Source organism: Musa acuminata, chromosome BXJ3-9 (assembly GCF_036884655.1).
Source record: "Musa acuminata AAA Group cultivar baxijiao chromosome BXJ3-9, Cavendish_Baxijiao_AAA, whole genome shotgun sequence".
NCBI classification, from domain to species: Eukaryota; Viridiplantae; Streptophyta; class Magnoliopsida; order Zingiberales; family Musaceae; genus Musa; species Musa acuminata.
In genome coordinates this window covers 33019111-33042962 of record NC_088357.1, presented here as the reverse complement: position 1 = coordinate 33042962, position 23852 = coordinate 33019111, and positions in this window count along the sequence as shown.

Below are 23852 nucleotides of genomic sequence, written 5' to 3'. Positions count from 1 at the left end.
CAACTATCTCTCCTTTTCATCGGCTCAGGAGAGAACATTTACACCTCTCTTTTAGACCTCACTCATCCCTTAGAAAACTTCTAACTCTAGGAGGAAGAGACTCTAAATCTTACGAGAGTTTTCAATTTTTCTCAAGTAATATTTCCCCCTTTTTAACTCAATTTCATGCTTAGCCAAGGAGAAATATCTAGAGTATTTATAGAGCTCAAATAGCTTAAAAAATAAAGCAAAAAAAGATCTTATCTTAGGTTTCTCGGGTCATAGCGGTACAACCGCATGTGTTGGGCGATACTACCACCTATAGTATTGTGTTAGGACTCTAGCTAGGAGAGTCCTAATTGAGAGGGATATTCATATAAATCCTACCTAAGCTAACCCCTATTAAAGAGGTGAAGAGGCCGGTTAGGGTTAGGAGGTTGTTTCTTAGAGAAGAATTAGGAGTTGTAAGGGAATAGGAGTCTTGATTAGAAGTCCTATTGGGAGTTGGTTAGAAGTAGGAGTCTTGAGTAGGAGTCCTATTAGGAGTTAAGGTTTAGAAGCCCTATAAATAGCCATGTATTCCTCCTCTTTTCATAAGCAATCAATGAATCTTTTATGCAGCCTTTGAGCAGTAACTTGGAGGGAGGAACCCCTATAGAGTTCCAAGGAGGTCGATCCCCTAAAGAGATCAACCCCAGGTTTAGAATCTGCAAGGATTCTAACACCTGGTATTAGAGCAGCATTCTTGGCATCTTGCTGCGCTTCCACAGCCATCCATTAGCCCTCCACAACTGCTCAAAGCAATTCCCACAATTGTTTAAAAGATCATCGCTAAATTCTGCCATCATCTCCACCACTGCGGATCATCCTTTGATCTCCCCGTGAATTGCAACAGGTTCTAGTTTCCTACCTTACTGCTGCTGTAATTTAGTTATCCTTATTCGAAAATCCAAAAAAAATTTATTCCTATATTGCTGCATAAACTTTTCGTGACAAAGTTTTCATCTCTACGATGAAAGATACATTGCAGAATTCCAACCGTAAAGCACTATCTATTTGATCTTGCTACTATGTTTTTTCTATCCAAATTTCTACAAAATTTTTATAACATCTTTGACACTTCCTAACAGCAGATTTCATTTTAGTTTTGTCAAAAAATTCTCAATATAAACCATTGATCTTTTACGTCTAATCTGCTATACTTGAAAATCTGCATTGTAAAATTTCAGCCACGTAGTACTGTTTGTTTGATCTTGATACAACATTTTTTCTATCCAAATCTCTCTAAAATTTTTATAATAACTTTGACACTTCCTAAAGTGGATTTTCCTTTGGTTTTGTCAAAAAATTCTTAATGTAAATCACTGATCTTTTATGCCCAATCTGCTACACTTGAAAATATGTGCTGTAGAAAATTTCAACCGCATATTATTGCCTTAACCCATCTATTTAAAATCTTTTTTTATTGAAATTTTTTATACACTTCATAGATTATCTTAGCTTCCATCTAATATTGATCTATTAAAAAATTAATCTCTAAAAACGATTTTGTGTTGCTATAAATTTTTGTCGCAAACTGCTGAAATTTTTCGACGAGAATTCTACTATCGCAACTTGCATCAATTTCCTTACTGTTATACTACCGAAATTTTCTTGATTAAATTAGACATCCTTACTATCATATAAACTGTAATTTTTCTGTCAATTCCCTTCTCAACTCTCTCAAGTTTTTGGTGGAAATTTCGTCGAGAAACTGCTGTTTCTTCGACGACAATTCTGCTCTTCCAGACAACACAATTCTGCAGTAAACTTCCACTGATTTCTATCAAACTTTTGCTGCCATCTACCACACATCTAAAACTTTCATCCACAGCCCTAAAACTCCATCAAATCACACTCTCAAACTATATCCAAAACAGCCACAAAACGAGCTCAAACCGCAACCTACATCCACCAATCCACCAACCCTTTCGACCATCACTTCTCTCATCCTATACATGCCTTTAACCAAATAACAAAAGAGAGATCTTAATATTATAGATTTGGAGGTATATACTATGGCATCTAATAAGGTAATTAATGCTAAATTCGAAGCCTTGGAGGCGTGAATGGAGAATAAGATTCGGACGCTCTTTACCGAACTCAGATTAGGCCGACCACTAAGCCCGAAGAATTCATATCAAGGAGAGAGCTTTGCCCAATCGCACCAAGCCTGAAGAGATGACTTCCAAGGGAGGGGAGGCTCTATGACTGACCCCAACTATCTATGCATGAGGGTAAAGTTTCCTAGATGAGAAGAAGGAGACTCGATTGGTTGGATCTCGTGCGCGGAATGATATTTTCGGTACCACAAAACCGCAAACGCATCTATGGTAAAAATTGCAGCTATACATCTTGAAGTGGATGTCATACAGTGGTTTGACTAGTTTGAATACACTTATGGAGTCCTTTTATGGTGACAATTCAAAGAAGGACTGCTGATCCACTTCGGACCAACCGATTACGAGAACATTGATGGACAACTAGCAAAGATCCGACAAACCTCCACCATTCAAGAGTACCAAACCAAGTTTGAAAGGTTAGCTAATCAAACTCATGATTGGTCTCAAAAACAGCTATTGGAGACCTTCATTGAGGGCTTAAAGCCAGAGATCCAGGGAGAAGTTAAAGCGCGACAACCGTACACGCTTATAGCAGCCATCTCTTTCGTATGACATCAAGAGGAGCGATTGAACCATAAAGCTCGGAAGACTAGGGTCACTCCTCGACTAGCAATATTGAAGCCTTCAGCCCCCCCTACTATCGACCGAGTCCTTACACCGAAGAGGTTAACAAGAGAAGAGCTTCGGGAGCGATGTGCGAAGGGGTTATGTTGGCATTTCGATGAGCCATGGAGCCGTGAGCATCGCTGTAGTAAAGGGAGACTTCTTATGATTGAACCAGTAGAAGAAGAGGTCATTGAACATCTAAAAGAGAGCCTTGAACATGAAGAAGAAGATGTAGAAGAAGAGCCACAACCGATCGAAGTTACGGTACATGCACTAGCCGGCTACTCAAACCCGCAAATGATGAAAGTTTGAGGCCTTCTCAAACAATAACCAATCACTATTCTCATCGACATGGGCAGTACTAATAACTTCCTAAATAGCAAGGTTGCTGTCTGGATGGCCTTACCTATTGAGAATTGCAGCAGGTTTTACGTTAAGGTCACCGACGAATGGATTTTGAAGTATGATCGTAGGCGCCCGCGAGTGAAACTATTGCTGCAGGACCAAGAGATAATTGCATATTTCTTCCTCCTCCCTCTTGATGATCATGAGACCATGCTCAAAATTAAATGGTTGACAACATTAAGTGATATTTTTTGAAATTTTATGTAACTAATTATGAAATTTTACAATAAGGAGAAATACGTGATACTGCACGGGAAACATGGGGGCGACGTAACGACGATTTGCACACAATAAATGGAGAAGGTTTTGCATAAAACATGCAGTAGCTTTTTGGTACAACTTGAGCAGCAAACTAAGGGAGAGCCAATAGAATTTAAAGATCCAAATCTACTTCCTTTGCTTGCTGAATTTTTAGATATATTTGACAAACCGCACAACCTACCTCTTACCCATCGGCATGATCATTATATAATGATTCTTTTAGGCAAACCTCTAGCAAATACTCGGCCATATCAGTATCTACATCTCTAGAAGGATGAAATATAAAGGATTGTTAAAGAGATGCTTGAAATAGGAGTTATTCGGCCAAGTTGCAACCTCTACTCTTCACTGGTGCTACTTGTACGCAAGAAGGACAGAACATGGCGAATATGCATTGATTACTGAGCTCTCAATGGCATAACCATCAAGGATAAATACCCTATTCTAGTAGTAGATGAATTGCTAGATGAAAGGAAGCATAAATCTTCACAAAGTTGGACCTTTGATCCGGGTATCATCAAATACGAGTATACGAAGAAGTCATACCGAAAACCGCCTTTCGAACACACAACGACCACTACGAAATTTTGCTTTCTTCAACAAAAGGTGTAATATCTTGGGCATATCATATCAGAGGAAGGTGTGACGGTGGACCCTTTCAAAATTGGAGTAATACAAAACTGGCCTACCCCGAGGAACATAAAATTGCTACATTGCTTTCTGGGTTTAACAGGCTACTACCATAAGTTCGTGAAAAACTATGGAAAGATCAGTACACCACTCACTTCTCTACTAAAAAATGATACCTTCCAATGGTCAGACAAAGCCTCCGCTGCCTTCGACAAACTTAAGGCAGCCATGATGATGATGCTAGTGCTAGCGCTACCAGATTTCAACCGACCCTTCATCATTGAGGTTGATGCATCTGGAGACAGAATGGGAGACGTTCTCATGCAAGATGGTCAACCACTCACATACATTAGCAAGGCATTATCTCCCCCCTATCAAAACATGTTAACATATGATAAGGAGATGCTCGCTATTGTGCACGTAGCAACGAGGTGGAGATGGTACTTGATCAGGCGATGCTTTCAAATCAAGACCGATCATAAAAGCCTAAAATATCTCTTGGAGCAGAAGATATCTTCCCCCGAGCAGCAAAAATGAGTAACAAAGGTTCTTGGATATGATTATGAAATAACTTACAAAAAGGGAAAGGAGAATGTTGTTGCAGATGCGCTTTTACGATTACCTAAGCAAGCTGAAATTTTGGTCATTTCACTTTCGACTAGTGACTTCCTTGAGGATATTAAGATAGAATGGCAAGAAGATTCGGAGACTAGTAAGATCATAAAAAAATTAGAGGAAGCACCAAGCTCTGTGGCTCATTACAATTAGTTCTCAAAAGAATTACACTATAAGGGATGCATTGTGCTTGTGACAAATTCTACTTGCATCTTCACAAGCAGATTTTGGACAAAGTTATTCCATATGCAAGGTATTAAATTGAAAAGGAGTACAGCATATCATCCATAAATCGATGGCCAAACGAAAGTTGTAAATAGGTGCTTGGATATAGCCCAAAGCCACCCATCAAATAAGACTACCCAAGGAGAACTCTAGACCCAGCCAAGAGCCATTATTGATCGACAAATCGTGACTCGACAATGATGACCCACTACTAAAGTGCTAATACAATGGGCAAACCTATCAACAGAATATGTCACTTGGGAGAACTATGACGACTTGAAGATCAAATTTCCAGAGTTCATGAATCGTCAACCTTGAGGACAAGACTGATTTGAAGAGGGCGAGTCTGTTAGGACTCTAGCTATGAGAGTCCTAATTGAAAGGGACATTCATGTAAAACCTACCTAAGCCGACCCCTATTAAAGAGGTAAAGAGGTCGGCTAGGGTTAGGAGGTTGTTTCTTAGAGAAGAATTAGGAGTTGTAAGGGTATAGGGGTCTTGAGTAGGAGTCCTATTATGAGTTAGGGTTTAGAAGCCCTATAAATAGCCATGTATTCCTCCTTTTTTCATAAGCAATAGATGAATCTTTTCTGCAGCCTTTGAGTAGCAACTTGGAGGGAGGAACCCCTATAGAGTTCCAAGGAGGCCGATCCCCTAAAGAGATCAACCCCAAGTTTAGAATCTGCAAGGGTTCTAACATATTGATATTGGGTGGTACCACCATCTAGTCTAGTGGTACCACTACTTGACATAGTCTAGGAGATTGTGACTGGGCAGTATCATAACCTAATTTGGTGGTACCATCGCTAGACCCAACTATAGGACACTGAATGAGCCAAACAGTAGGCCCAATTGGCCCATAATCAAGTTGGTATGAGTACACCTAAAACCAACTCAATTAGACCTAACTAACTCGATCTAAACACACACGATTACAAGCATGAATCCTAAGTTGTCCGGCATGTTATTGGTTCATTCAATGCTTCATCCGATCCTTTCGGCGCATCGTCCTCTCTTATAACGTACTACCCAATCGGCATGTTAACCTTTACAATATTTGATCTCCTTGGCACAATGTCCGATCCTTTTAGCTCGATGCCTGAACTCATGGCACGAAGCCTTATGTCGATACGTCGACCGATCCTCCAGTTCAATGTCTAATCTTTTGACATGTGCCACTTCAGCCCAACATCTGATTCCTCCTGCTTTAATTGATTTACTTTTCTAATTGAAGTTAGTCCTACATCACTCAAAATACAGATTAGATCATAAACTTATCAATTGATTTCATCATCAAAATCTAAGATTTAACAACCAATTGCCTCCATCATATGGATGGGTATATAGCACACTAGTCTGTTCGGTTATCTCGATGTCCTTCTTGAGTAACCTGTGACCAAAATTATTTAGGGTCTATGATTAAAGGTAAATCGGTCTCATTATTATGATCTCATCATGATCTGATTCTCATTGCATAGATCCATGGACATCACATTATATATATATATATATATATATATATATATATATATATATATATATATATATATATATATATATATATATATATATATATATATATATATATATATATATATATATATATATATATATATATATATATATATATATATATATTTTTTTTTTTTTTTTTTTTGCTTGTTGTTGTATATATATATATATATATTGCTTGTTGTATATATATATATATACAACAAGCAATATAAAGTGATAAAATATCAAATAATATAATAAGCAAAAAGAATATGTATCATGCCACACGTGTCATCACTCATGTGATTAGCTTGCAAGGTACCTATAACTTGCAAGTACCACCCAGACTAGGTAGTGATACTGCCCATTGCCAGTACTATAGGCGGTAGTATCGCCTAGCATAGGCGATGGTATCGCCAATACCTCGAAAACCGGAGGATTTGAATTTTGGCTCCAAATTTTTTAAGTCATTTGGGGTCTATGAATACCTCACTAATCCCTACTTAGGTAAGCAAGAAAAAGAGTAGAAAGAGAGAAAGAATCTTTAAGAAAAAGAGTTATAATCTCTCTTTAGTTAGTGAGTCTCTTCCTCCTAGAGTTAGATGTTTTCTAAGGGAGGAGTGAGGTCTAAAAGAGATATGCAAAGGTTGTTTCCTGAGCCTATAAGAAAGAGAAAGAGTTATAAGAGGATAGTTGATCTTTGCCCGTTGAAAGAAGATTAGTAGTGAACGTCGATGCCATTACGATCCTAACACTCCTATGGCTAGACTTGAAGCCATAAGGATATTTCTTATCTATGCATATTTTAAAAAATTTAAACTATTTCAAATGGATATCAAAAGTATTTTTCTTAATAGTTTTATTTCTTAATAAGTTTATGTTGAATAACTACTTAAATTTAAAAATGATCATTTTTTAAATCATATTTATAAATTATCTAAGGCTCTTTATAGATTGAAACAAGTAACTAGGGCTTGGTATAAGTGACTTAGTTCTTTTCTTATTTAAAATAAATTTTGAAAAGATAATATCAATACTAATTTATAATGTTGATATTATTTTTTGTTTTACTAATAAATCTTTACCAAAAGCATGAGCTAAGAATTTGAAAAAAGTTTAATGAGTAAATTAATTTTTTTTCTAAGATTATAAATTAAGTAACTAAATGATAGAATTTTTATTAGTCAAATCAAATATACTCTTGATCTATTAAAATTATTTTATATGGACAATGCTAATGTTATCAATACAACAATAACAATTTTTACTAAATTAGATATGACAACGAAGGAGAAGACTTTAATCAAAAGACTTTTAGAGGCATGATAGATAGTTTATTATACCTTATTATAACTAGAATTGATATAATATTTAGTGTTAGACCTTATGTAAGATTTTAGTCTAATCCTAAACAATTTCATTATAAAATAATAAAAAAATTAGATACTTAAAAAGAACTCAAAATCTAGGATTATGGTATCTTAAATCTAAAAATTTTGATTTGATTACTTATACTAATGCTGATTTTACAGGATGTAAAATAGATAGAAAAAATATTTTTAAAATTTGTTAGTTCTTACATCATGCACTTATGTTTTGGTTATCCAAGAGGCAAAACTCTATTGCATTATCTACAGTTGAAGTTGAGTATGTTACGACAGGTGCATGTTATGCACTCGTCGTAAGTAATTTGAATAAAAAATACTTTAGATGATTATAGACTTTGCTTAAAAAATCCCTATAAAGTGTAATAATATCAGTGCAATTTGCTTGTCAAAGAATCATATTCAATATTTTTAAACTAAGCATATTGATATTAGATATCATTTCATTAGAGATCGTATAAACAATCATGATATATCATTAAATTACATTGATATAAAACATCAGCTAGCATACATTTTATTAAATCACTGAGTGAGAAGCAATTCAATTTTATTAGAAAAGAATTAGGCACATAGAATCTTTCATATACATGATTCTTTCTTTTGCTATTTATTCTCCTATGATTCTTTCTTTTTACTAATGACTATTAAAGAGATTTATTCAAATGAATCATGATCTTTCGGTGTTCACAATTTGAGATTTCTTTTATATGAATCAAGGCCTTTTACTATTTGTTTTCCTATTATTATTTCTTTTTGCTAATGATTAAGGAGGAGATTTATCCAAATGAATCATGATCTTTCGGTGTTCATAACTTGAGCTTTATTTTCTATTATTCTTTTGTATTTATGACTTGGCCCAATGTCAGAGTGTTAGGAGGTGGTACCGTCATTACCCCGGAAACCCGAGATAAGACATTTTTTTGCTCTAATTTTAAAGTCATTGGGGCCTATAAATACTCCACCCTTTTCTGCATAAAAGGGTAACAAAGTGATATCTAAGTGTGGAAAATTTTTTGAAGTGTTGGGGTGTAAAAGTGTTATCAAAATGCAAGAGTCCTCCTCCTCTCTTTTTTTAGTTTTGTAATCATCCAAGAAGAGGTGTGAGGCTTGTAAGGGTTATCTCCTAAACCCATAAAAAGGAGAAAACACTATAAAGAGGTGTTTGGTCTTTGCCTATTGAAAGAAGATTGTTAATGGACGCTGGTGACCTCGACAGAGGAGGAATTGGAAGTGGATGAAGGTCACAACGACCGAAACATCATAAATTCTAGTGTGTTCTTTCATTACTGCTTATTTTCTTTACTGCAATTTACTTTACTTAATTATAAACTATCTAATCCCCTCTTCTCAACTCACTTGCAAATCTATTCAAGTCAAACATATTCTCAAAATGGTTTTTCAAAGAACTAATAATTTCATCGTATGAAGTTTTTCGAAATCATTTAAAATGATTATTTTTCTCTACTGTACTAATTCACCCCTGCTCTTAGTATCATTCTTAATCCTAGTAGGTAGTATCGCCTATACCCCAAAATTTTTTAGATTTAAATTTTTGACTTTATTCTTGAAGCCTTTTGGGGCATATAAATAACACAATTAGGCTTGGTTGATGGAGCATCTATTCTTGAGCTAAAAAATATTGTAAATACTTATTTTGAGCATAGTTTGAGTCTCCTTCTCCTCTTAAGATTGGTTATAATTATAAGTTATAGGAGATGAGAGATCTTGTATAAAAAAAAAGTGTGAAGTTTATCTCATTAGCTAAAAAATGAAAAAGTTGTAACAACGATAGTTGATCTTCATCTATTAGTGAAAAGTTTGATAGTAAAATCCATGGCCTCAAGGGAAGAGAAATAATATAGGCCAAAAAGATCAAATTATTATAAATTGATTTGTCTCTCTTTATTATCCTTTACTTATGAAATAGTTTTATTCTCGTTAATTGTATCTTTTAACTTGATCAATCTAATTTTTAAAATATATTAATTTTGTTAGGATCAAGAGCGGTACTAAGAGGGGGGGTGGGGGGGGTGAGTTAGTATAGCGGAAAAATTACGTCGATTCGAAAGCATTTGTACGATAAAAATCAGTTTCGACTCAAATTGTTTGTTTCACTTTGAATAAGTAGAGAAGAAAAGGTTGAGCAGTTCACAATGTAGTAAAGTTGAATGCAGTAAAGAGAATTTGCAGTAAGGAAAGAACACATTGAAATTTATAGTTGTTCGATCGTTGTGACCTACATCCACTTTTGATTCCTCCTCCATCGAAGTCACCGTTGTCCACTAATGGTCCTCCTTTAATAGGCGAAGACCAACCACCTATTTACAGTGCTTTCTCCTTTTCATGGGTTTAGGAGATAACCCTTACATACCTTACTCCTCTTTCTTGGATGATTACAAAGCTAAGAGAGGGAGGAGGAGGACTCTTCTCAGTTTTATAATACTTTTAACACCCCAATACTTAAGATTTTTCACACTTTTGATTGTACTTTGTTATCCTTTCATGTAGAAAATGGTGAGGTATTTATAAGCCCCAATATCTTCAAAATTGGAGCCAAAAAATGTCTTATCCCAGATTTTTGGGGTACTAACGGTACCACCATCAGTACTGGGTGGTACCACCACCTGACACTCTAACACTAGGCGGTACCACTGCCCAATCTAGGCGTTACTACCGCTGATAGCATTAACTACTGACGGTACCACTATCCAGTTTGAGTGGTACCATCGCCCAGACCACCTGTGAGACTAGGTCACTAGGCAGTGCCACCGTCGGTTATGACTTCAGGTGCTGAATGGGCTATTTCAATCGACCTAATTTAGCCCTATTAAGGGTCCAGTTGACCCCTAGCTGAGTTAGTGGGATTACCTCCCAATCTTAACTCAACTTAAGTTCTAACTACAATAATAAAGGAATTTAACAAAGCATTCTTGTTCTGATATGTCATTTGTTATTCCGGCGAGCTTCCGGCGATCTTCCAGCGAACTTCCGATTATTTCTCGGTAATGTTCCGGCGGACTCCCAGCAAGTTCCTGGACTTTACGACAATCTTCTTGACAAGTTCTAATGAGCTTCTTTGGCAAGCTTCTAGACTTCTCGATCAGTTTCGGCAGAACTTCCGACGAACTCTCGAACTCCCAACGAATTCTCGATCTTGACTCCGGCACAACATTTGCTTTATGTCTTACCGCTATCGTAGTTAATCCTATACACTTTTCTCAACATATAGATTATATCAAATAATTTATAATTGATTTCATCATCAAAATCCGAGATTCAATAATCTCCCCCTTTTTGATGATGACAATCAATTGATGGTGGAGTTAACCTTAACTACCCCTATCTATATGCTATACTTACGAAATGACATTCTTGAATTCAAGGCCTTTGAATTCAAACATCAAACCAATAAGTTGTATTCATTTAAACTTATCAACATGCACATCATGATACTTATCATGATTTATCGATTTCAAAATACGATACCATGTATTTGTCAATAAAAATGATGTCAAGGCATGACATCCATTTTCAAGTTCAACATAGAAAGATGATAAATAATCATCATTTTTACATATGATAGAAATTTCAAATATGAAACTTTCCAAGATTCAAATTTCAAAAAAGGATGATTCATCAATCCGAGGCATGATTCCAATACGAAATAAAGCATGGTAATTTCAATATTTCATCATAATGATAGACATTTATCATTTTGATATGAAATCAAGCATGATACTAGGAATAAAACATTTATAAGTAATCATGCCACATTACGATACATTTCAAGCAAACATTTGATATTTTTCAAGTATTTGTATTTGACGATACCAATTATATTTCAAGCATTCGCAAAACATACAAGCATTTATGATAAAATACAAGCATTTACTATAAGATACATTGCATACATTTACAATGCCAATGCCAATTGATCATCAATTTACCATATTTTTGTATCATTTCTCCCCCTTTGTTATCAAAAAAGGAGAACAATTCAACAATGCAAGTGTGGTAAAAATTCAAGTAAGTTTAAAAAAGGAGAACAATTCAACAATGCAAGTGTGGTAAAAATTCAAGTAAGTTTCACATTAATTCATCCAATCGATATTGCATCGTTACATGGTAACATTCAAAAGTTCTAAACATCAAAAGTTATCAATAGTAAAATGATCATTATCAACAGTAAAATGATCACAACAACATCAAAAATTCTCAACATCAAAAGTTATTAGCATTAAGGAGATAGATTCTCCCCCTTGTCATCAAAACTTTGCATGAAGAAGAGGAAGGAAGGTAAGGAGGGAATCAATTAAGAACCAAATTTGTGAAATGATTTGAATCAAAATATCATGTGAAATCAAATCATCATTTTTGCAAGTAATAATCACATACTAAAATTCATCTTTCAAGGATCAAGATATTCATTGGAATTCATAAAATTCATCTTTCATGAGAAGAATAAGGAAGAATTCATGGGAGAGGAGCATCACATGAAAAAAAAATTCATGAATAAAACTTCATAATTTAAATTCGTTAAAAATTCACAAGAGTGAAATCAATAAGAGATGCATTTGTTAATGAATTCCATGAGTGAAGAGACTAAGTGTATCAAAAATCATTAAGTGATGGAGCAAGGATATGAAGTAAACTTGATATCAAGGAAGATGAAAACAAAATAAATTCATGAAAGCTCCATTCATGAAATACATTGGGAGAAAGATAGTCCGAAAAAGAAATACAACAAACTAATGCATTCGGACAATTTAACATTCGTAACTCTACAATGATCATCATATGAGAAATAATTCATCAAGTTATAAATACCAAGAGTCGAATCTTTTCTACTGTAAATATCACGAGAAGGAAAAGTGTTCTTGAATGAAAAGAAAATTAAGAAATTCGAAGAATGTATCCATTCAAAAGATTTATCAAATCTAATTCTTAGAGCGATGCATGCATTAAGCCGTCATCAAGAAATGCATGACATCAAAGGGTGTGTCATAAGAAGCATAGTGTATCAGGAGTACAACTCTTCATGGTACTTTTTAGTTCTCTACCCCTTTTTATTAGCAAAAGGAAATACATAAATTATTCAGGGGGTGGTAAATCAAAATGCCTAAACAAAGTATTCAGTTGTCGATGAATTTGCTACGTCTTGGTTAAGATTTGATCTTAATGTAGTTCAATTTGCTTTTGACATAGTTTAATTTGATCCTGTTGAGTCAATATTGAATCGGTAAATGAGGAGAGTGCTTGCTCTACTGGCGGTGCTGCCTCATAGGGACTAGTAGGAGGAGATTGATTTCCCCTAAATATTGATATTTCAGGTTCTTGATCAGATAGGGGTAGGTTAGTTCTTCTAGGTAATCTAGTCCATATCCCATTTCTAATAATACATCTTAATCTTCTTAGTAGGTTTCTATTTATGATGTTGAACCTATCTAGTTTCATTATTTCTTCATTAGGTGGAATAACTATGTCATAGGCATGGATTAATCTAGTGATCAGGCCACCATATGGAAGCATCATGTCCCTTTTTGATAGTTTGATCATGTTTTGTTGTATTAGGTAAACAAAATAATTGTATGTCCCTTCATAATCCAGTACATTGTATCTAACTTCATTTGGCTAACTTTATCATTATGATATTGTTTTGGGAGTATAATACTTATCAAGATTGTTAGGATCAAGAGCACGAAGAGGGGGGGCGGGGGTGGGGGTGGTGGGTGAATTAGTGTAGTAGATAAAAACGTCAACTTCGTTAAATCTCTCGTACGATAAAAATCGTTTCCGACGTAAAATCGATTTTGGAAACTTAGCTTGAAAGCATACATAAATGTATTGAAGGCAGTAAGCTATTGAAGGGGTTTGCAGTAAGGTAATAGCAGGAAACAAAATGCAAACCAGAGTAGACAGGAGTTTATAGTGGTTTAGTCAATCGTGACCTACATCCACTCCTCCGATTCCTCTTCCGTCAAGGCCACCGGCATCCACTAACGATCTTCCTTCACTAGGCAAAGATCAACCTCCTTCTTATACTCCTCTTCTCCTTTTACCGGGTTTAGGAGACAACCCTGACAAGCACTCACTCTCTTCTCTAAAACAGAATTTTAACACTTAAGCTAGAGGAGGGATTTCTCAACTGATTTCTACAACATTTCTTTCCTTTTTTGCTCTCTGTGCTTGTGTATATTAACCAGGGATGAGAGGGGTTTTTATAGGCTCCAACAAAAAATATCTTTCTCAGATTTTCGGGGTCCTAGCGGTACCACCTCCTAAGTGGGGCGGTACAACCGCCTGGCAGCTCGGAGATTGAGCCTCTAGGCGATGCCACCGCCTGACAGGGGCAGTTGCACCGCCCAGTCTCGCTCGGAGACTGAACCCTGGTGGTGTCACCGCCTGACTAGGGCGGTTACACTGCTTGGTAGAGCTAGGAGAGCTCAGGCGGTTCCACCGCTTGTTAGGGGCGGTTGCACCGCCCAGTCTTGCTCGGAGATTGATCCCAAGCGGTGCCACCGCCTGCCTGGGGTGGTTGCACCGCCTAGCTTTCTTGGGAGACCCTCTCCTGGGCGGTGCCACCGCCGACCCTAGCGGTGCCACCACCTAGCAGGAATTCTGGTCCGAATGAGTTGATCCATTCGGCCCAATTTGGGTCTGTCAAGGGCCCAATTGCCCTTAGATTAAGTTAATGGGATCACCTCTCATTCCTAACTTAATCTACATGCTAACTATGATATTTCTTAAGACATTTACTACAACTTGCTTCGGTGCGTTAATCGCTTCTTTCGGCGAGCTTCCGGCGAACTTCCGTCGATCATTCGATGAACCCTCGGTGATGCTCCTACGGACTTCCGGCAAACTCCTGGACTTGCGATGATCCACTTGGCGAGTTCCAACAAGCTTCTTTGGAAAGCTCCTGGACTTCTCGGATTTGTTCCCGTAGAACCTCCGACGACCATCCGGACTTCCGTCGAACTCCCAACATGATCATAGTCTTGACTCCAGCGCAACTCCTGCTACATGTCTTACTTCCATCATAGTTAATCTGTTAGAACCCTTGCAGATTCTAAACTTGGGGTTGATCTCTTTAGGGGATCGGCCTCCTTGGAACTCTATAGGGGTTCCTCCCTCCAAGTTGCTGCTCAAAGGCTGCAGAAAAGATTCATCTATTCCTTATCAAAAGAGAAGGAATACATGACTATTTATAGGGCTTCTAAACCCTAACTCCTAATAGGACTCCTACTTAAGACTCTTACTTCTAACTAACTCCTAATAGGACTCCTACTCAAGACTCCTATTCCCTTACAACTCCTAATTCTTCTCTAAGAAAAAACCTCCTACATGAATGCCCCTCTCAATTAAGACTCTCCTAGCTAGAGTCCTAATAGAATGTCCCTCTCAATTAGGACTCTCTTAGCTAGAGTCCTAACAGTTTTACATGAATGTTCCTCTCAATTAGGACTCTCCAAGCTAGAGTCCTAACAGACCCGCACTCTTCAAATCAGCCTTGTCCTCGAGGCTGATAATTCATGAATTCTGAAAATTTGATCTTCATGTCGTCATAGTTCTCCCAAGTGGCATCTTCTATTGGTAGATTCGCCCACTGTATTAGCACTTCATTAGTGGGTCGTCGTCGTCGAGTCACGATCCGTCGATCAATAATGGCACTTGGCTGGGTCTGGAGTTCTCTTTGGGTAGTCATATTTGGTTGATGGCTTTGGGCTGTCTCCAAGCACCTATTTAAAACTTTTATCTGGCTGTTGGTTTGTGGGTGATATGTCGTACTCCTTTTCAATTTAGTACCCCATTTTTGCTGCTCAGGGGATGGTATCTTTCGCTCCAAAAAGTACTTGAGGCTTTTATGGTCAGTTTTAATTTGAAATCGTCGGCCAATCAAGTAGGGTCTCCACCTCGTTGCTGCACGCACAATGGCAAGCATCTCCTTATCATATGTTGACTTATTTTGATTGGAGGGAGATAATGCCTTGCTAGTGTATGCGAGTGGTCGACCATCTTGCATGAGAATGGCTCCAATTCTGACTCCAGATGTGTCGGCCTCAATAATGAAGGGTCGGTTAAAATCTGGTAGTGTTAGCACCAGCGTCGTCGTCATGGCTGCCTTAAGTATGTCGAAGGCAGCGGAGGCTCTGTCCGACCATTGGAAGACATCTTTTTTTAATAAGGAAGTAAGTGGTGCACTGATCTCGCCATAGTTTTTCACGAACTTGCAGTAGTAGCCTATTAAACCCAGAAAGCCATGTAGCAATTTTACGTTCCTCGGGGTAGGCCAGTTTTGCATTGCTTCAATTTTGAAGGGGTCCACCGTCACACCTTCCTCTGATATGATATGCCCAAGATATCCCAACTTTTGTTGAAGAAAGTAAAAATTTCTAGTGGCCGTTGTGTGTTCGAAATGCGGTTTTCGGTATGACTTCTTCGTACACTCGTATTTGATAATACCCGGATCAAAGGTCCATCTTTGTGAAGATTTGTGCTCCCTTTCATATAGCAATTCATCTAATACTGGAATAGGGTATTTATCCTTGATAGTTATGCCATTGAGAGCTCGGTAATCAATGCATATTCGCCATGTTCCGTCCTTCTTGTGTACAAGTAGCACCGGTGAAGAGTAGAGGTTGCAACTCGGCCGAATAACTCCTGTTTCGAGCATCTCTTTTATAATCATTTCTATTTCATCCTTCTGGAGATGCAGATATTGATATGGCCAAGTATTTACTGAAGATTTTTCTGGAAGAATCGTTATACAATGATCATGCCAACGGGTAAGAGGTAGGTTGCACGGTTCGTCAAATATATTTGAAAATTCAGCAAGCAAAGGAAGTAGATTTGGATCTTCAAATTCTATTGGCTCTCCCTTAGTTTGCTGCTCAAGTTGTACCAAAAAGCCACTGTATGCTTTATGCAAAACATTCTCCATTTGTTGTGTGCAAATCGTTATTATATCGCCCCCACGTTTCCCGTGCAATGTCACCTGTTTCTCCTTACTGTAAAATTTCATAATTAGTTTCATAAAATTCCAGAAAATATCACCTAATGTCATCAACCATTTAATTCTGAGCATGGCCTCATGATTGTTAAGAGGGAAAAGGAAGAAATCTGCAATTATCTCTTGGTCCTTCAGCAATAGTTTCTCCTGCGGGCGCCTACGATCACAATTCAAAATCCGTCCGTTGATGACCTTAACATCAAACCTGCAGCGATTCTCGATAGACCTTAACATCAAACCTGCAGCGATTCTCGATAGGTAATGCTATCCGAACAACAAGCTTACTATATAGGAAGTTAGTAGTACTGCCCGTGTCGATGAGAACAGTGATCGGTTGTTGTTTGAGAAGGCCTCCAACTTTCATCGTTTGCGGGTTTGAATAGCTGGCTAGTGCGTGTACTGTAACGTCAGTCGGTTGTGGCTCTTCTTCTGCATCTTCTTCTTCATGTTCAAGGCTCTCTTTTGGATGTTCAATGACCTCTTCTTCTATTGATTCAATCATAAGAAGTCCTCCTTTACTACAGCGATGCTCACGGCTCCACGGCTCGTCACAATGCCAACATAACCCCTTCGCATATCGCTCCCGAAGCTCTTCTCTTGTTAACCTCTTTAGTGTAGGGACTTGGTTGACAGTAGGGGGGGCTAAGGGCTTCAATATTACTGGTTGAGGAGAGACCCTAGTCCTCCGAGCTTCATGGTTCAATTGCTCCTCTTGATGTCGTGCGAAAGAGATAGCTGCCATAAGCGTATACGGTTGTCGCGCTTTAACTTCTCCTCGGATCTCTGGCTTCAAGCCCTCAATGAAGGTCCACAATAGCTGTTTTTGAGACCAATCATGAGTTTGATTAGATAACCTTTCAAACCTGGTTTGGTACTCCTGAATGGTGGAGGTTTGTTGGATCTTTGCTAGTTGTTCGTCAATATTCTCGTAATCGGTTGGTCTGAAGCGAATCAGCAGTCCTTCTTTGAATTGTCGCCATGAAAGGACTCCATAAGTATGTTCAAACCAATCAAACCACTGTATAGCATCCCCTTCAAGATGTATAGCTGCAATTTTCACCATAGATACATCCGCGGTTTTGTGGTACCGAAAATATCGCTCCGCGCGCGAGATCCAACCAATCGGGTCTCCTTCTTCCCATCTAGGGAAGTCCACTCTCATGCATGGATAGTTGGGGTTAGTCATATATCCTACCCTCCCTTGGAAGTCATCTCTTCGGGCTTGGTGTGATTGGGCAAAGCTCTCTTCTTGATATGATTTCTTCGGGCTTAGTGGTCGGCCCAATCTGAGTTCGGTAAAGAGCGTCCGAATCTTATCCTCCATTCGTGCCTCCAAGGCTTCGAATTTAGTATTGATTGCCTCCTTAGATGCCATAGGATATGGCCCCAAATCAATGATGTTAAGATCTCTCTTTTGCTGTTGGGTTAAAGGCATGTATAGGTTGAGAGAAGTGATGATCGAAAGTGTTGGTGGATTGGTGGATGTAGGCTGCGGTTTAGGCTTGTTTTGTGGCTATTTTGGGTGCAGTTTGAGGGTGTGGTTTGGTAGAGTTTTAGGGCTGTGGATGAAAGTTTTGGATCTGTTGTAGATGGTAGCAAAGGTTTGATAGAAATCCGTGGAAGTTGCAGCAAGTATGTGTTGTCTTGTAAGAGTAGAATTGTCGTCGAAGAAACAACGGTTTCTCGACATAATTTCCACCAAAAACTTGAGAGAATTGAGAAGGGAATTGATAGCAAAATCACAATTTATATGACAGCAAGGATATCTAATTTAATCAAGAAAATTTTGGCAGTATAACAGCAAGGAAATTTGTGCAAGTTGCAATTGCAGAATTATCGTCAAAAAATTTCAGCGGGTTACGATGAAAATTTGCAGCAACATAAAATCGTTTTTAGAGATAAATTTCTTAATGGATCAATCTTAGATGGAAGTCAAGATGATCTATGAAGTGTATAAGAAATTTCATTCAAAAAAGATTGCAAATAGATAGGTTGATGCAACGATATGCAGCTGAAATTTTCCGCAGCATAGATTTTCTAGTGCAGCAGATTGGACATAAAAGATTAGTAGTTTATATTGAGAATTTTTCAATGAAACCAAAGGGAAATCTACTGTTAGGAAGTGTCAAAGATATCATAAAAATTTTGTAGAAATTTGGAAAGCAAAAGCACAGTAGCAAGATCAAACAGATGGTGCTATGCGGCTTGAATTCTGCAATTCAAGTGCAGCAGATTGGACATAAAAGATCAGTAGTTTATATTGAGAATTTTTTGATGAAACCAAAGGGAAATCTACTGTTAGGAAGTGTCAAAGATGTCATAAAAATTTCGTAGAAATTTGGATAGAAAAAGCATAGTAGCAAGATCAAACAGATGGTGCTATGCGGTTGGAATTCTGCAATGTATCTTTCGTCGTAGAGATGAAAACTTTGTGACGAAAAGTTTATGCAGCAATATAGGAATGATTTTTTTTTTTTTGAATTTTCGAATAAGGATAACTAAATTGCAGCAGCAGTAAGGTAGGAAACCAGAACCTGTTGCAATTCACGGGGAGATCAAAGGATGATCCGCGGTGGTGGAGATGATGGCGGAATTCGGTGATGATCTTTTAAGCAATTGTGAGAATTGCTTTGGATGGTTGTAGAGGGTTGATGGATGGCTGTGGAAGGGCAGCAAGACGCCAAGAACGCTGCTCTGATACCAGGTGATAGAACCCTTGCAGATTCTAAACTTGGGGTTGATCTCTTTAGGGGATCAGCCTCCTTGGAACTCTATAGGGGTTCCTCCCTCCAAGTTGCTGCTCAAAGGCTGCAGAAAAGATTCATCTATTCCTTATCAAAAGAGAAGGAATACATGGCTATTTATAGGGCTTCTAAACCCTAACTCCTAATAGGACTCCTACTTAAGACTCTTACTTCTAACTAACTCCTAATAGGACTCCTACTCAAGACTCCTATTCCCTTACAACTCCTAATTCTTCTCTAAGAAAAAACCTCCTACATGAATGCCCCTCTCAATTAGGACTCTCCTAGCTAGAGTCCTAATAGAATGTCCCTCTCAATTAGGACTCTCTTAGCTAGAGTCCTAATAGTTTTACATGAATGTCCCTCTCAATTAGGACACTCCAAGCTAGAGTCCTAACATAATCTTGCACATGTAAAACAAAACTTCAATTGAGACAATTAATCCTAAGCAATTAACCAAGTTGTCCGGCATGTCATTGGTCCCTCGACACTTCGTCTGATTCTTCCGCGCATCGTCCTCTCCTGCGGCCTATTGCCCAATCGGCCAGTTGACTCCACAACTCCGATATCCTTGGCACAATACCCACTCTTCTTGGCCTGATGCCCGAGTCCACAACCCGAAGCCTTCTGTCGATACGTCGACCGATCCACCGGCCCGACGTCCAATCTTTTAACATGTTCCTCCGGCACAACATGATTTTTCTTGCTTTACTTGTCTCATCTTGTTCAAAGCATCCTACGTCACTCAAAACGGAGATTAAAATATAAACATATATCAAGTGGTTTCATCATCAAAATACGAGATTCAACAATCTCCCCCTTTTTTGTGATGACAACCACTTGATGACGGAGTTAACCTTAACTCCTAGAGTTTAAACAAAACTCCCCCTATCAATATGCCATATTGATAGAAACTTTTGGATTCAAAAATCCAAGCAACATGTCATCATATACTTATGCATAATATGTCATGTCATCAACATACTTCTCCCCCTTTGTCATCAACAAAAAGGAGAAGTACAACTATTCTTGTGTTTGTGATATAAGTTTAACTCATTGCATGAAAAACATAATATCAGGTTGTATCATCATGTAGTTTTGAAGCTAGAAAATTTAGCAAGTGTTACATCATGCTTAGAACATTCAAGCTATCAAGTTGTAGATATGCAAGTTTTACGGCATACAAGATAGCACATTCAAAGATATGCAAGTTGGCATATTTGCTTTTCTTGAGATAGGCACGATAGCACATTTTTGCATTTTCTTGAGATTTCAAGCTAGGAATTCTCGGTGATGTTCAAGATAGCAATTTCTTCTCTTTTGAGAAGTGGAATTTTTGCTTTCTTCTTGAATTGTGCAATTTGCTTCTTTTGAGATAGCAACTTTTTGCTTCTCTTTCGATCACAAGCTAGCAATTCTAGCAAATTTTATATCATGCAAGATAGCAAATTTTTGTGATGTTCAAGATGTCAAGTTCTTTTCCTTGCAATATGTAAGCTAGCAAATATTTGCTTCCTTTGCAAAGTGCATGTTTCTAAATTTTGCAAGATGAGCTAGCGATATTTCTTCCCCTTTGTCAATGTCAAAAGGAAGAGAAGACCCTTTGCGTCAATTTCTAAATCATGACAAAGGTAAGTATCAATCTTATCATTATATTTTCAAATTAAAACATACACATTTTCAAAACCATACATTTCATTTTTCATGCATGATATAAATAAATCAATCATCATTATGAGCATATCATACATGATACTCAAACATTAAAATTTTTACGCATTTATCAACATGTTGATCATGATATCAAACATTCATCATTTAAAGCATTCATGATACACATCATATGCAATACATCATGTACATCATTATCATAAGTATTGCATGCATCATTACAAATTTATGAATATTTCATGCATTCATATCATCACATAAAGAATATCAAGAAGAATTAGTTGGGTGATGAGAAAACATTTCATGAATACAAGGAATTGCATAAAGATCATATCATGAAAGATTTAAACATGTGAATACCAAAAGACATGATTTCTTTTTGAAAAACCTCCTCATAAATAATCGAAAGAAAATCTTAGGAGATCGATTAAACAAAAAATCTTGATTCATAATAAAATTTCATGTATCGAATATCGAGAAATCAAGATGATGATTCATAAAAAAACATATCACAAGTTATATTCAAGAGAAAAATCATCATTCATTTTGTCAAATCAATATTTCTTGGGAATGCATGATATCAAAATATGGTTTCAAATCTTCAACATATAACATGCAGAAATTCAAAAATCGAAGGGAGAAGGGAAGAATTCAAAGGTACAAAGATTTTAACCATCTCATAAACAAATGAAGGATCAAATCATGAATCGAAAATTCTATGAATCATTTCGATAAATCTCCTTTTAAATAATCAAGATGATCATCAAGGAAAATCTCATGTTATTCCAGGAAATCAAGATCATGACTTTGATAAAACTCATCTCAAATTCAAATCACCAAAATTATTTTTATGGTTCACAAAATTCATAACATAAGTAGATTCATGATTTCATTGATAATATATTTTCTCTTTTTTAAGTATTTCATTTTAAGTGATTGATTTCATGCTAGCATGCCTTTTCATTTATGTTAAATAGAAACATGCATCAACGTTTAGGATTGAAAAATAAATTTCGTCATAAAACCATCAAGATCAATAGATTCTCAAAAATGAATTGTTGGGATCAAGAAAATCCGAAAATAAAATTTAACACTTTCATACATTCGGACATGGTTTTGCTATAGATTTTCAAATTCAATCATGAAGATAAAACATACTCATGATCATGGAAATTTTTGTATCCAGAACACATAATTTTCAACATGTTATTAAGGCATGTAATAGTGTAAAATCATCATGGCAATTAAGTGATTTGATCATTGAATTAAGAAAGTCCGAAAAATAATCTTAACAAGTTCATGCATTCGGACACATTTTTACCATATGTTTTTCAAATACACTCATGAAAATAACACATGCTTATCATCATGTATAACTTAAAATCTCATGCATAAATTGTTAATCATGGTATTAAAATGTTTAATATTACATCATTATGCATTTCTTTAAACATGATTTTATTTAATCAAAATCGAGAAATAACAATGGGAATCAACATGATACACATCATTACTTCTTAACCACATATAGCATGATTTCATATTTTTAATCAAAATCATTTTATTTGTTTATCATAAAATATGTATTTTTCATGATTATTTTCAAAACTACTAGCATGATCATAATTTTTACATTTTTATTTTTTTTTAAACATGTAATTTTCAAGAAAATTAATTCTATACTAAAAAAGAAAATGCATTATGAAAAGCATCATGTAATTTCGAAATAAATTAAGAGGGTTTTGATTACCTCATCGTTGAATGTCGTTAAGGCGTAGTTTGCCACCTCGCCTTTCTTGATTTTCTCCTCATCTTCAGAGGAGCTCAATTCATCCCACTTTGTGTTCTTCTTCTTGCGTTCAAAGCAAGTAGTTCCATTCTTTTTGTTCTTCAATTCTCATTTCATTAATTTTTTAAATTTCTTAGTGAGTAGTTCTTGTTCACCATCACTTGAGCTTATGCTCGAGTGGTCTTCAAATGTTCTATGTCCCAAATCCTTCTTGTTCTTTGGAAGGTGATTTTGTTCATCATGTTCATTATGTGCATTATGCACCATTTCATATGTCATCAACGAACTAATTAGTTCTTCAAGTGGAAAAGTATTTAAATCTTTTATTTCTTATATTGCGGTTATTTTAGGATCCCACCTTTTTGGAAGGGATCTTAAGATCTTGCTTATGAGATTAAAATTTGAAAAAGATTTACCAAGAACTCTTAGATTATTGACGACATCCGTGAAATGGGTGTACATGTCGCCTATAGTCTCGCTTGGTTGCATTCGAAAAAGCTCAAAATCATGCAATAAAATGTTAACTTTTGAGTCTTTGACTCTACTAGTTCCCTGGTACGTGATTTCAAGTGTTCGTCAAATATCAAAAGCCATTTCGCACGTAGAAATCCGATTGAACTCATTTTTGTCCAAAGCGTAAAATAAGGCATTCATAGCCTTTGTGTTTAAAGAAAAATACTTCTTCTCCAAATTCGACCATTCGTGCATCGATTTAGAAGGAAGTTGAAAATCATTTTCATTAATATTCCATAAATCCAAATTCATAGAAATCAAGAAAACTCTCATTCGAGTTTTTCAATAAGTGTAGTCCAATCCGTTAAACAACGGTGGACGAACAACCGATAAGCCCTCTTGAAAGTCGTAAAGAGCCAT